We start from the raw sequence: 16502 nt of genomic DNA, 5'->3' as shown, positions 1-16502 counted from the left end.
AAGCAGTATAGCTAAAAAACAGACTTCCTTTGCATTAACTGGTATATATTTTACAGTTTATATTAATCAAAAGAAGATATAAATGGCACTAGTTTACCAGAGAAAGAGCCATAATAAAAAATTGATAGTGAGAGTAACACCTAAGAAAGAGGTGGATTTAGAGGTAAATTTAGAAGCAACTTTTTGAAAACGAAGAGCTTTAAGGTGATTTTGGGTATAAAATGTTGGAAATATAATTCAACTGTCATTGAATACTATGTTTAACGCCTCTAAAAGTGTAATTATGATAAGAATCCATCATTGTAATCTTTTGTATTTTATTCAATAGTTTAATAAATTAATATCTTGAATTGAAGCTTTAGATTATGGAATGATGAGAATATTGGAAAATGTTTTGTTAGATTGAATTAGTTAAAACAATTGTTTAGTTTTAATTCCTATATTCTTACAAAACGTTATAAGATCCCACAAAAAACAAGCTTCGCTTGTAAAAAAGGGCGGTAAGTACATAAGTCGTCTCTAGCATGATTAATAGAGTAATATAAAATATTTTAGTTAAAAAAAATAGTGAAATCCAATTGTTAGGCAAGTATAAATTTTTACCATGGCGAAAATTGAAATTTGGAAAAAAGTAAATAGTAACACAAAAACTACTTGCCGGGCCCGTAATATTCATGTGTAAGTTGCTATTTTGCAATATAAGCGTTGCTTCTCGTAAGTTAAAAATGTGGCTATATTTAATACGATTGCATACAACAGGCCACCGGCAAGTAACTTTTGTATTACTATTTTCCTTTTTCCAAATTTTAACTTTCATCATGGTAACAATAATTTATACTTGTCTAGCATTTGGATTTCACTATTTTTTTAATTAAAATATTTTATATTACTATATTAATTATGCTAGATACGACTTATGTACTTGCCGTCCTTTCTTTGCAAGCGAAGCTTGTTTTTTGTGGTTATTTTGACTATATTCAACAGTTAACCATTTTTCTATTTTGCGTTATTTTGTTTACTGAAGAGTAAACAAAATATTTAAGGGCAACTAAAAGCGATAATATATTTTGTTACTTTGATTTCACAGGCTCTGTAATTGACAAACGCGAAGGCATTACAAAACAAATATATTATTTCGCAACTATTCTTCCTTGCTCCAATGATTATGGACCTCTTCCATTTGCTGAAAAAATATCGTCTGTGCATGACGTTGGATATATAACTTAATTTTTTAATGATTGTTAATCTTTCAATGCGAAAAATTAATGGTCCCAATTTCTTTATAAATAAAATTAAGATTGATTTCAGTATAACACTAATACAATCAACCTTATTAGGATTTAACCATTTAGATGTGTCCGAAACTCTTCATAAGATTTATACTGAATTAAGTTCAGGAAATTTTCGTAAAAGAACAGTGTTACATGTAAACTCTTCCTATTTCATTCATACTTTTCTACGCAAAGCAAAATCTGGTTTTTCAGATGATATATCCGTAAAGTTATCAAGATTAATTATTTCTCGTTTAACTCAAGTTTAATTTCTTCTCCTGCCATTTAGCTCGATGATAACTAAATTGCTCTGTGTGTAATAGCAATTATAAAAATCCTGACTGACTTTCATGGGGTATAGTATGTACCTACAGGAACCAACATTAATTACGATTGTTATTATCAAAAGGTTATTCTGCGAGTTTAGCTTGATATGTTTACATTTGGCACTACTATTTCTTTGCGAGCCTGCATGGTTTGTGATGTTTATGTTTAGCTCAACTAAATGTTCACGAGTCTGACTAGTGATATTCATGTTTGTGTTAAAATCTTCATAACGAGTCAGACATGTTAACACTAAACGTACCAAGCGGGGTCAAATGACCCTTTTTAAATGTAAACACACGTGTATAAAAAATCCTCGGTACGTTTAGTGTTAAAGTACGGGAAGGGGTTAATTCATTGTTCAGATCTAAAAGATTAAAAATCAGTTATACAGGATTGTTTTATTGTCTTTTGATTATAATATAAAGGCGTAGAACAAGATCTTGTTGTGACAACAATTTTGGAGAAGGAACATTAAGGGGTTAAAAAAACCATGACATCGAAGTGGAATGGAAGAAAGATTTTGAAAAAACGAACACACAAAATTTAATGCATCGTAATTCCCTATTTTATAAGGATTTCATTGAAATGAAAGATGAAATATTAGGGGACACAAAATAATATACAACTTCAAAAACTAGCGATTATTATTCTCCAATTTTTCTTCAGTATGTTTTCGTTTTTATTACTTTATTTTCCATTTAGTCATCAATGTGTTTAACCCAATATATATAACATTTTATATGACTCAAATGCATGTGTTGAAAATTATTTTAAAATTGTCAAACATATTTTTCGCGGAAAATTAAAAATAAACGTCCCCAGCTTTATACAAAAGATTGAAAATCTTCTTACAGGAAAACTGAGAGATCGAAATTTTTACTTCGTCTACAAGACAAATAAAATTTAAAAGTGGATAATAACGGCGTGTGTTTTAGCTAACTAGAAGATCTCTCTAACAATTTATTTATCTACCAATAAAAGAGTTCTGATTAGTGTAAACAATGTTTTATTGCCAAAAAACATGCTGAACTGCAAACATATATAATAAATACAGTGGAAGATTGAAAAGTCCAAACCAATGAAGAAAAAAGTTGAAAGAAACTCATTAACACATCAATAAATAATTATTTGTAAAGTCATCCTACAGAGAGAGAAAGTGAATATTTAATTATTTAATAGAGTAATACAATTTTATTGAATGAAAATATACATTCAAATATAAATATAATAACTTTCAGTTAACAATAATTATTTTAAGAAATAAAATATAAAGGGAAATACAATAAAATAATTTAAACTAAAAAGTAAAAAAAAGCTTCATACAAAGGTTATGAATATTTGTTATTTAGTCTATTTGTAACTCATCTAAATAGATTGCATAAACTTAAAGCAAGTTGGTATATGAATATGCAGTATCTATAAAAATACACAATGGCTGAAATTAGAAACATAAAAAGAAACTTGGGACAAATTTTGTATGATAGAAAGGTTTTACTCATTAATCAAACATTTTCTTCATTGAAATTAGTCACAAAATATTCTATATCTTGTAATATTGACCTTTCATACCCTTACATCATTTTGACTTTTCTGATATTAATCTGGCTACTTTCATTCTTGTTGGAATAACTGGCACGAATTAAGAAAATTATATTTACTTTTATACTCAACATAAGATTAATTTTATTGAATTCATGTACTAATTGACTATAAAACTTGTGTGTGTGTTCAATCATATATTAAGAGTTGTTATTCATCATCCTGGCTAATACAGTCTGTTGTTTTCTCAAATAACTTACTAAGTATTACCAATAAATTGAAAAATAAGTAAAAAATATTATTAATGATATAAAACAAAACAATTTTAACTTCAATTAGATATTGGAAAATAAAATCAACCTTAAAAAAATATAAATCCCTAATCTTCAATTGTGTTTCAATAGGCACTATTGTGTATAATGGTTCACACTTGCCAATAGCCTCCTTCTGATATAAGCTACCACCTTTTTTATTAATTCATTTGATACAAAAACTTTCCTCTATATATTTACTCAAATTAAATCAAATGAAATCTGCAATTTAAGAAAGAACTATATGTTAATAGTAAGTATACAAGCGTAAGCCTATTTCAATTAAAATAGATCATTGGTAAATACAAGATCACCTGAAATTGATCAACAGCAAATTTATTTATAATCAAACTTATTTGATATTCTAGCTATCAATATCCATGACTGACTGAAGTAACCTATAGCTCAAACTGTGGTGACTATTTTGTCATCTAAATATAATGTAATGACATTCCTTTTACAGCATCAAACAACCTGTACCAACAATGTTGTTTATGTTAAAGATGCATTAAACACATCCTAATTTTTTAACTATACTAAGAAAATGTATAGAATCTATCTTTGGAACATATATTTTTCAAATATTACACATTGAAAACAACAATTAATATTTCTAATTTTTAGGATATACTTAGAGTTATACAATCTATCCGGTTAACATTGCTTCCTTTTCATCATAGATTGTTGCGTATCAATTCATTTTATTTTCCTTTACAATTGGTATATCTTGATGTTTTTCATTTATTTTATTAACTTTCTTTATAGTAATTAATCTTCAACTCAAAAGTCAGTTAATAGAGATAACAACTTTTCAATGACTGCACAAAAATGAGGAAAGCACAAAATATCGTTGCTTAAATATATATCAATTATAAGTATAAAAAATAATATTTATACAATTACTGTTTGAATCACTCCCTATATATAATTTATATCAAACTGTGGTTGGATTTGATTTTAAGAGAGCACATCTTCACTAGCTTATAATATTAAACACACTGTCTAGCTTCTATGGACCACTCATTGTTGTTTTACTCACATTTGTGCCATTCGGTGCCAACTACATTTTTCATTTTTCTATTTTAAATCATTTTTAAATTGCATATTTACAATAATCCGTTTAAGATACATAGCCGCAATGAAATAAGATCACTGTTGTCAGTCGCACTCGTGAAACACACGTACAGTACGGACACATTAATGGATACTACTGCCACTTAACACATATACAAGCAGTATATTAACCACATATATATTCACCTAATATGATAAACTTGCTACAAATACACGTGCACTCCCAAAGCCACGAGATCGCGTGTTTATTGGCTAGCTGGATGACGTTAAACTGTAACGGCAAGTGGGGGTAAAGGACAGAAGATGTGTGTGCCGTAGATAGGTTTCAAACGTGTAAGAGTGAGAGTTCCGATGGAGATAACAAACTTTCGGTCTGCAAAAAAAGAAACGCTGAAAGTGTGACTATTCGAAATTGCACAATCCTAATGTCTCAGAATTGCGTGAACCAATTTAAACGTTTGTGATCTCATTCGAAAGGCTTATATCGACATTATATCACGAAAATTTAAATAGATATTTAATTAGACAAGCTGTCTCAAAATATATGTATAGAAATTAAAAATGAGGTATAGTATGATCGAAGTTCGTATAAAAGAGGGTACTCTGTCTCAGTTTTAAATTACTTGCCATGAAGACACTACCGTGTCCTTGATTGAAATTGAATCTTTATCGGTAGTTCTATACAAGCTGATATAGTGCCAGTAATAAGGTAATTATTGTAAAATTGTTGACTCCAAGTTTCATTTCTCTCTATTGAATACTTTTTTCTAACTTTTTAATAACTCTTGAATATCTCCGACTAGCCATTAACTTATTATAATTAATAATAGGTTTACAGAAAGTAATTTTAACAAAACTATGTAAAATTTCGGAGTCAATAAAATTATTTTTATTATTATTATTAGCTATATTAAAGATCCGGTTTACTAATTATTAGATCTAATAAGTTACTAAACATATGGAGGATGTAGGATTGAAGGGTGCTAAGCAGAAAAATGTAGTAAGAGGTAAACATTTTAAAATAAAAGTTTTAATTCAATTTTTTCTCATACCCCTCCCCTTAAATTACAACTTATTAATTGAAATTTTTTTCATGAGCAGGCTTATAATTAGCCGTTAATCATTAGGAGGATTCGATAGATCAGCACAATTAAACCAACATGTCAAATGTAGAATTAGTAATCACCTAGTTGAATTTGTGTCAGCATTCGAATGCCAGTGTACGGCAGATATGAACAGGCCTTTCGGCAGGATATAAATGTGTCTTAAGGATTCATACTACTTTGTCCACTTTAAAAAATTGTTTTTCCTTAGGTAATTCGAGAATCATTACTATTTTAAAAATATTGCTTAAAAATTTCATAAAGATTAGAGAAATCCAAGTATACATATATTTTTAAATATTATCAGGGCACACTCTAGTCTGCACGTATACATACGCAAGCACTTTACACGAGTTTTCATAAAAACTACATTTTTTCTTGTAACATCCTAAAAACCCAGGATTTTTTATATTTTTTTTAATCATCCATCACTGTGTTATTATTGTATAAAAATGAACTATTTTCGTTCAGGCTATAGTCAGACTCATGCTGGGGCTAAATTTTTTTGGATTTTATGTTTCAAATAATTCTTCACTAAAAAAGCACCAACGCCACTGACATCGGTTTTTTTGGTGAATTTATGGTGTATACTGCTACTTTAAATTAATTACTTTTGCAAAGTGAATGAAAAAATTATTTTCACATATTTCAAGACTATTTATTTCAAACTTTCAAAGGCTCGCAGCGATATCTATTACAGACACAATGTGAGAAATTCTCAAAACTATCTTATTTTTCGAGCATATAAAGAGAGTGGTATGAACTCATAAGTGCTAGCATAGTTAAATAATACAATAAATAAATTATAAACTTGTAAAATTGGGGCTTTATAAAATTATACTTATTACTTATGTATTACACGTATTTTGACGAATTAACTAAGTCCAAAGACGCAATTTAAATAAAAACATATTCAGTGTCGTTATTTGCTGCAAATATCGAAACTAATAATACTAAGTCATATTTACTTCGTATTTGGGCTTATATTATTCGTCAAACTGCGTATAATTCATAACTAATAATTATAAAATTGTCAAATCTAAATTATGTGTAAGATTATAATTTACTTATTGTATACTTTAAACAATTTAATGCTTTAGAGAGAGTGGTTTTAATAGCCCGGTCATCACAGTCTGTCGCATAGGTAAACATTGTTTACTAACACAAAAACTCAAGTCAGTGTTTACTAATTCCATATTCAGTACCGAGGTTTAAAGATGCCAACTAATGCCAGTTATCCGAATGTTCCCACCGATTATCTGACAATCGCATAATCCTCTTCAGTAACAAATTTCAATTAATAATTACAATTAAATAAATGAAGATAAAAAGAAATTAATATAGAACTTTTATTTTAAAATTTTTTCTTTCCTTTATTAAATATTTTAGGTTAACCCCCTTAAACCACACATCCTCTATAAATATTTCATAAATAGAAATAAAAAAAAAGAACAAAGTTATCTAAAGAGACTATATCAAGTCGGCAATCTTATCGTAAGGCAAATTTAATTTGCCTCGGCCCGTTGACTGAACGAAGTTAACATCGAGAGAGAGAGAGAGAGAGAGAGAGAGAGAGAGAGGGAGGGAAAGCCGAGGGAACTACTCTGTCTCGCACTCGAGATATTCCGAAGCTGACCGAAGTTAAGCGAATGAGGCCGAAACACACACAAACCGAAGCAATGGTGTATGTGAGACTATTAACTAGCAGAGATAGGTTAGGGGACGACTTACGGATACGAGATTGCTTAGGTGTTTGTGAGTGACTCGGACGCATGGTTGGGGGTTTAAACGTCTGCAATCTTGCATCACTACCTCAGAGAGCAGAGAATCTATTTCGGGATGCGACGGAAATACCATCAAACTGTTTAACATTAGATTCTATGGCCCTAGTGTAAGCCCAAACTCCCAATGAAGCTCGCAACAACATAAAGTCAACGCGTCTTCCGTGCCTACTGCTCCTCTGCTTCTGCACTCTCTTTCTCCTTCTTCCCTCTTTACGATGTTTCTCAGATCCGCTCAGATGTTTAACTCTACATCAACACAATAATATTCCAATTTCTCCATTTCCCAAGCTTTCATATTTTTTCTTTACATAAAATAAAGACTTTCCACGCATCGTTCTGAAATCTTCGTAAAATGTTATCTTTCTCTACAAGCAACGTTATGTTCGATAACTAAATGGACAAATATTTTCTATGCCATAAAATTGAAAAACATTTTTTCCATTTTTGGTAAGCAACCAGTTTATATTTCTGTTATCTTTTCCATTTTGCAAATGTTACACTGAAAGGGAGATACTTAAAGTGGGGTATTTCTAGGAAAAGAAGGGAAAACGTGAAGACATGCAGCGAGGGAAAGCCGAAGGGTCGAAGGTCTCGAGGAAGAAAGACGAATAGATCACCGTCCACAAATTATTAGAGAGAAACCCATTGCTGCTTTCCTATTAGACTTGCAGTCCCCCTTCCCTATTTCTATCTTTCTCTTTCCTGATTTTATACATTTTCCAGCAAAGATCACTTGACGCGTGGGTAAAGGTCAAGGCTCTGCACAAGGGTCACCAGACCCACAGAGGAACGTCACTTCAAATATCCTAACTGATTATGTGCTTAAATGATTTTTGTATTCACGTTTGCCTCTAAATCTTGCAATTGCAGAACTAGTATGAGCCTAACAATTTTAATTCAAATTATCTATTACTTTGCAGTGCAAAGATTGCACTTATAGCGCATTAGTTTGTAATGGTTATTTTTATAAAATGCATACGAAACTTTTCTCAAAACAGTACATTTTTGTCCAAATTTTGGGTTAACGCTAAACGTACCGAGGATTTTTTATACACGTGTGTGTTTACATTTAAAAAGGGTCATTTGACCCCGCTTGGTACGTTTAGTGTTAATAAAATAAAAGTAGTTCTTATATTGGTAAATGATTTTTCTTGACTACCTAAAGCAACCTTTTTTTCTTTAAATAACTACGTAAGTTTAAGCTATTAAATTGATAAAATTTGAAAGTCTGGAGATTTGTAAATAGATGCCTATTTCTACAAAGCAAATAAGTAAAACATCCATAATATTATTCAGATAAACGTAGAATAACAATATGCCCATACGAGAGAACGCTAATCTTATGGTGTCTTAATGCTTAATAATAATTGATGACTCAATTATTATTAATTTTTCATACAGTTTTAAGAATAAAATTGAGAATTTATTTTTTTTATTCCACATTATTTATTTGAGAGTTTTATAACTTCCTGTATAATACTTAAATTAATCAAGAGACATATACGACTAACGTTATAAGAAGGTCTGTTTTGTATATCAGATATTCTTTTTTGTTACTCTGCTTAGTATATTTGAATTTTAACTCTTGAGGAAAAGGTAATGAATAGATATCTGACTGTAGCTATCTGAGCATGCTGCATTTAGCAACCCCATCCCTCTAACTTTATCATTTACTAAGCATAACAAATTTTTACTTTTAAAACATTCAGATGGACGCCATTCTAAATGCCTTATAGTACCATTAGCATATGCAATGTAATAAGCTAACGAGGGAAGTGAGTTTGACAAATTGAGCATGCTTTTCCTAAGTCTATTTATTGTTCAATTCTGGTTGATAGCTAACTAATAAAAATTGATTATAAATATTTTACATAGTTAAGGCTGGGGTATCTGTAACCAAACTAAAGCACATATTGGACCATCAACAAAGAATATATTGATATACCATTATCAAATCCATTTTCAAATATTTTAAAAGCTCTCCAATATAATTTAGAAATATCTCCTTTTTTAAATTTGTAAGCACTTACTCCGTTAGAGCAGCTACTAAAATTTGCAATATTCCATATATCATATGTGTCTTTGAATTTATTATTTGATGTAAATGCTTCGTAATCTTTTTATAATTTTCTTTATTTTTTCTACCATTATTTGTTTTAATGTCGATTAATTTTTTAATTGTCTCTCACTTCTTTCTTTCATAAGCTTTAGACTAATGTAAGTTTTGGAATAAGTCTCACCAAGACCTCTATGCTAGGTAAAACTTTACTATGTAGGATTGGCAAATTACTGTGAAGTAACCAATCAGCACACCTATTTTTGAAAAATTGATAATTCTATGGAAAAATGCTACCTTACAGGCTTGGTAGGATTCACCCTTAGGCTTGGTCTCGCAAGTCTCGATCAATTTAGATTACATTAAGTATGCTATATTTTACGTAACATATATAGGGAATAATTATTTTAATCCAGCTTAATCAAAGCTTTTGAGACCTAACTTTAGAGTTTTTTTTCATAAACTCCTAAAATGCTCAATATACCATGTAGGGTTGCCAATTATTTTAAAAACAAATATGTGTGTGTGTGCTAATAAACAGCACAATTGGCAATTCTACGTGGAAAATTGACCATTTTGGGAACTAGTGAAAGAAATTGCAATTGAAGGCAGATGGAAGAAGGAAGTATATACAGGAAATAATTGAAACATTAATTAATGTAATGTTATAATAAATAAAAACTGCTTGAACAAGAATAAAGTGTTACAAAAAATCAAAAGTGCAAAAACAAATAGGAAATGCCAGTATAAATAATATTAATTACTATATTTGTAAAAAACGTTATAAGATCCCAAAAACATGTTTCGCCAGTAAAAAAAGGCAGCGAGTACATAGAAATACTGTCATAATAAATATCTCAGTACGCAACAATGTTATTGAATCCATTCCTTTTCTAAAATAAGCAAATAATATTAGAGTAAACTTGCTACGAGAAACCCCACAACAAACCTACTAGCATTACGAAAATTTCTAATCAAAAAACGTGGTGAAATCAATATTGCAGGAAAGCATTATTAATCCTGACAAAAGATACAATAATGCATTAATTCAGAACATAGCTGAATTGAAAGTAATGTAAGCTTTTGACTTCAATTATTCGTTTCAATGAAATATTCACGAAATTGTAATCATTGGGGTAAACGTATAAAAATAAAAATGTCAAATTACTTATAAAACATATTGTTTAAATAATACTCATAAGCATACATTCTTAAATAGAAAAATAATTTTAAATTTTATGTCCACAAACTAATATATGAACCAGAAAGCTACTTACCGGTCCATTTTTCATCACATTACTGAAAATATTTTACCCTTTTTTGCAACAAATGAAATTTAATTTTAGTTAGCAATTTATGCATAGTATAAAGTACGGCCTAGCAAGTAACATTTATATTCACGTTTTTTTTCGGAGATGACATTTGAAATAAATTTTTGTTTAATAAAGTGCATGTGAGTGTGTGTTTGTATGTAATTATTAGAAAAAAACTCTTTCTGTAGCTAAAATTAAGTGTTTATTAACAATATTGATATCAGTAAATTAAATTTTTTTTAAATCTTTTTGATGGATAAGTTGTGGCTCTCTTTTGTATTATAATTTTAGTATTTTTTGCATCGATATAATATTATCTTTGGCTAAAATTAAATATACTTGCCTAAAATATTGACTTCACTACTCTTTTTTTAATGAATACATATTGTATAGATTATTTGAAGGAAATTTATATTAACAATCTGTGTATTTTAATAGTAACACTGGCTTTACTAAAATATTTATATATTTTATGTGTTTGTCGCATGTTATTTACAGGTGAAAACTAATTGTTGTGAGATTATGGTGACTCTAATGCAAATGAAAATTGTAAAAAACGCAATTAGTATTGAAATATTTCGTAGAAATTTAATGTGAATACAGATATTGATTTTTAAGATAATAATAAATTATTATACAAATAAAATACGGAATAAATCTTCTCCCATTTAGCTTTAAATATAGAAATGACTACTTTTTTCATTTTTCTCTCTAGGCCATCCGAAATTGTTGTAGATTTTTATCCTCGTCTAAATAAACTCTGTTCCTTCCATCATCCGCAAAATCCGTCAAATTTTCATTAACCTCTCGAAGAAAATGTTCCAAACTCAGCTTTTGATGTTTCTTTGGGAAACGTCGTAAATATTAGTGTATCCTACGAAATAGTTAGCAGCAAGCGTGGCAATGGAAAGAGTTACGATAGTTTTAACGGATATGCTGCAGCTATTATCCGATATTTTTCAAAGAAGATTTTAGATTATGCAATGCGAAATCGTCAATGCTCTAAATGCTATATTGGCGTTAAAAAAGAAAAGTATGACTGCATTTAAGCTTTAAAGGTAACGCAAATATAATGAAAGTTATGCCAGTGAGGATATTATTTTAAAAAGTTAAATTTTGAGCGAAAATCACTTGCGAGTTAAAATTATTATCGAAGATGAGGGCAGCTCTAGGATAGCATCAGTCCAAAAAGAAAACAAAGATGGAATTTATCACGAATTAGTGAACAAGAATTATCTGGCGAAACACTTTTTGAATGAGTTGTGTAATCTTCATAAAATCTATAAGAAGATTATGTGAAAAGGTGTTATCACTTATAAAATGTTTTACGTACGCTATTGCAGAAAACAAAGAAAACAGTATACTCAATTGTTAAGTATTTTACAAATAATACCAAATCATTTATGCGATGAGTATGAAAATTGTACAAAATGATGAAATTGTTAAAATAATTCATTAAAACAGACAATAAAACTCACTGAAGCAGCATTTTACAATGAATTAAGATATTTATTTAATAAATAATGCTGAGAAATTGCGTCTATGGCAACATCGATTCAAGTAAATGAAAATATTAATAATTTTATCATTCATAAAGTGTCCAAGAATATTTGTTTATGAAAAAGTGCTTTGTGTGATTTTCGAGTGGCAAGTATATACAGTAGGTACTAAAAATAATGGCGATCAAAGTGTTATGAACATTAGAAAAAAAATTAAATTATCAGGCAGGTCATACGCAGTAGTCTATGGGAATGAAATCGATAGGAAGAAAAAGCTCAAGGCATCTTTTGAATTTATTTAACTAAAGAAATTACGAAGAACTGAGTTTAAAACTAATAGAGGAATATTACAGACAATTATTGAGAAAACAAAAGGAATTCAATATATATCTTTCAAATTGTAGAATTAGTCATCTTAATGAGGAAGAAAGATTAGTAAATAAAATTTCTGCTAATAATTGTGTAATCGTATACTTCGATTTAGAAACATCTAATCTGCGAGATGATTGTGATATTTTGCAAATATCTGCTATTTCAGTCTGCTATGCAAGAAAACATTACATCAATGTTACTGCAACATTATCATAAAACTTGTAACGTTGCCCTTTTCTACTTAGTAACGTTGTATCAACATCTATGTTGTTACTTATCTGTTGCACACAAATAGAAGAAAAGATAACACTAGAAATGTAACATTTCTGCAACGTTAGAGCTACTATATCACAAATGAAAACGGTAATCAGTGACTTAACAACTTATATTTCTCATGAATTTATTCTGAAATAATTTACACATTTACTATTTGAATTAGTTCACCTATATGTGCTCTAGAAAAATCCATCCCTCTAACGGAAGGACTGAAATCCTGATCCTTCTAATAATGATGCTGATACCATCTCTGCTGATACCTTGTGCACTACGCTGCTCAACACACATCGAATGAATATTTTATAATCTATATTTTTGAGTGTCTGTATTACCATTTCTTTCAGTAATTTACAAAATCTTAATTTTTTATAAAATTTAACATATACTTTTATTAAACGCACATGGTTTTATCAATGTCAAATATATGCTTGCTTAGTTGCGTTAGAGAATATACATAACCTTTAATGTGAAATTTGAAAAACTGAATATATGTACATTTGATGAAATAAATCGTAATTTAACTTCATATTTTTAGACATTCTATCAATAATGACATGATTGAATTCCGTATTTAACGGTTTAGACTAAATCCAAATAATCTTTAAGGATTTTTAACATATTAACAGAGTCAAGAGGTTTTAACAATTTTACTATAATTTAATTTATTAAATTTTATATATTAGGCTCTTTCTCTAACAGCAGCATAGCAGATTCGTGTTAGTTGATCATAGCACTCAGAATGATGAAATACGAGAATGTGTGCTGATTGATCAATTTCGTGTTGTGGCAAACCTAAAGCGGATCGTTATTAACAGTTAGGTGACGAAAATGAGACAAATCCGTCATCTTGGTGCATAATAGTGTTAAAGAAGAAATGTCAAAATTTGACAGATTATTTGAGGTTAAGAAAAGAAAACTGAAAAATATAATATGAAAATATATGATAAAAATAATCTGAAGAAACAAAACTAAATGTGAGGTATATTTAATTATTGTGTTCATGTAGTAAATATAATTAGTTAAGTGTTCGTAACGTTTAGTTATTCATTTTATTCCTATTTGAGGAAGACGCAGAATTTATAAGAGAAGAATATTATGAATACACCATACGAATGTTATTGAAGCATAGAATAAAAGAAGTGAAATGACCGCAGAGGAATATTTGTTGATGAATCTATTGCTCGAATAAAGTGTATATTCCTATATTGAATTTGGCAGTACTAATTTATTGGAAAGGATTGATCCAGTTATACAGAAAAAGACATAAAAAATATTTGATGTAGGTACGTTTGCATTTTTGGAATAAACCATTAGTGAAAATTTAACAGAAATTATTACAACTTAACAATCAACCTATGGATAAAGTATTAGCTACCACGAAACTGATAATTGAAAATAAAAGAAATATATTCAATAACAGTGTATGGAAAGAGTGATACTTTGTGGTTTTTTTTCCAAGAGGTATCATAAAATAATAGTGAGCAAACAAGTTAAACATTAAAAAAGATTCATAAGAAGATTGCAAAGGTATCAAATCATAGAAATGTTTTTCAAATACTAGCTTACGCAACCATTACAGTAACTTCCAATAGATGATGGAAGACTAATTATAAAGCGAATTATACTTTCCAATATCCAATTTTAAATGATTATAATTCTCTGTTAAACGCAGTTAATAATATATTATAAATTCCTAATGTGCAAGTTATACCGGAAAGCAACAAAGCAGCAGTTATACATATTAGCTCACCCTTTATATAGTTTACGAAGACCATTCACATTTGCTACAAACAGATGGTGATCACTTATTGTAAGGTAAATTACATTTTCCAGTATTTAATTTAATTCAATTAAAGTTTACTGTCAGATATAACTGTTAATTTTTTAAATTTTCTAGCGTATTTTTATTTTTCTTAATTTTATTATTAAAAAAATAATTTTCTAATATATTTGAACCATTAAGGCCCGGTTCCACAAGCCTTGTTTAAACTGGATTAAGTTAATTATGCTATATTCTATGTTAATTTTGCTATATTTTATGTCACATAGAATATAGCATAATTAACTTAATCCAGTTTAAACAAGTCTTGTGGAACCGGGCCTCAGAAAAGCAGTAAGATCTCTTCCAAAAAGCACTAACGTGTATATAAAAAGCAAAGACGACCAGTAATTAAGCTAATCCGTAGCAACGAAAAGGTCTGAAATGGAATCACATTATCCGACTAGTAATTGATTTGACCAGTATAATATAGGTTTAAAAATATAGAATAATGACTGGAAAAGTAATTACACCTTCTCCGATAGAAGAATATTTCAAATTCCATTGCGAAAAAAAAATATTTCAACGAAAATCTACTGCCAGACTCGTGGTTCACGATATTGAAAAAAATATCCAGATGTTAACTTACAAGAAATAACTTCTTTATGGCATTGTAACGATATTACAATATATGTAGTATATGAATAAAACACGGGTTCCGCAGGTAGCTTTCATTCATATTTTTTTTCTCTTAAATAAAATTTGAAGTATTATTCTACTGAAAAGTGCGTAATTATATACGTTTTTGTTATTTTTCTGTTATTTAAATATATTTTATACTGATCGAGTCAATTACTTGTCGAAATTATCTGATTTTATTTCAGTCCTTTTTGTTTGTTACGGATTAGCTTAATTACTTGCTGCCTTTTTCTTACACATATAAGTGTTTTTCAGAAATACATATACTATACACAGGAGTCACCAGAGCAGTTAAATATCGATTTGTAGTGGTAGCACACGCGGGTCTAAAATGTAACAAACGAACAACGTAGATAAAAATTGAGAGAGTATTATTACGTCTTCCATTACTTTCATAACGTAAATAATTCCAATTTCTATTTAAATTTGCATTTAGTACGGCACTAAATCCACTTTATAATTGACATTAGCGACCAACTTTAGAGCGAGACATCCGTAGACGCCAAATTCAGGTCGAAACATCCGTAGAGATTGAAGCAGAAATTAGAGGAGAAAATACAGAGTGCAATGAAACAATTGCCTTTTTTTTTAAATTGAGGATTCAGGATGAAAATCTGCAAGCAGATGTTAAATTTCGTTCGAATCGGTTGAGGGGTTTAAAAGGGATTCCCGTTTGAAAATTACCTTTTTTTATTGTTTCCCAATGATGTTTACAGCAATACGCAGATTGAAGAAAGTGGGCAAAACAAGTGAGACTAATAATTTGCGAAAAACGAACAATTATCGATCTATGATGGCACATTTGCTATTTATTTCTTTAACTTGATTACTAAGTTAAAATCAACTTTAACATAATCCTTTCCATTTTAATTCTCATTTTAATTCTGAAGAAATTCAGTAGGAAATTGAAATTACTTTCCTTAATCGAGTTGATGAACAAATCGAATTGATGTAATGAAAAGGAAAGCGATAGAAGCCATGATTTAAATGGTATACTAAGATATAAATAGTTAATGCATGAAAGCAAGTTTTATTGCTGCAGCTGAAGAATGATTTAAAGCCAATGCATTAATAACACTGAAAATGAAATTTACAGATTTAATGGTTACCCCTCGGGTT

The 16502-nt window shown here is 29.3% G+C and overlaps 1 protein-coding gene and 1 long non-coding RNA gene across 5 annotated transcripts in view; both read right to left on the bottom strand.

Annotated features, from left to right (window-relative positions):
• The window catches only part of how (protein held out wings), a 151975-nt gene that overhangs the window by 52732 nt on the left and 82741 nt on the right, over nucleotides 1–16502 (bottom strand). The gene's annotated exons all lie outside the window — the stretch shown is intronic.
• LOC136784060 (uncharacterized) lies at nucleotides 2890–4626 on the bottom strand. Its single transcript, XR_010824363.1, has 3 exons — nucleotides 4080–4626; nucleotides 3763–3922; nucleotides 2890–3670 (listed from the first exon to the last, which is right to left on the bottom strand). It is a non-coding gene; the product is annotated as an uncharacterized lncRNA (long non-coding RNA).

This window comes from Prorops nasuta, unplaced genomic scaffold (genome assembly GCF_024137725.1).
Source record: "Prorops nasuta isolate Cenicafe-Biocafe unplaced genomic scaffold, Cenicafe_Pnas_1.2 PNAS00045, whole genome shotgun sequence".
In the NCBI taxonomy this organism is placed as follows: domain Eukaryota; kingdom Metazoa; phylum Arthropoda; class Insecta; order Hymenoptera; family Bethylidae; genus Prorops; species Prorops nasuta.
This window is presented reverse-complemented; position numbering and strand designations above follow the sequence as displayed.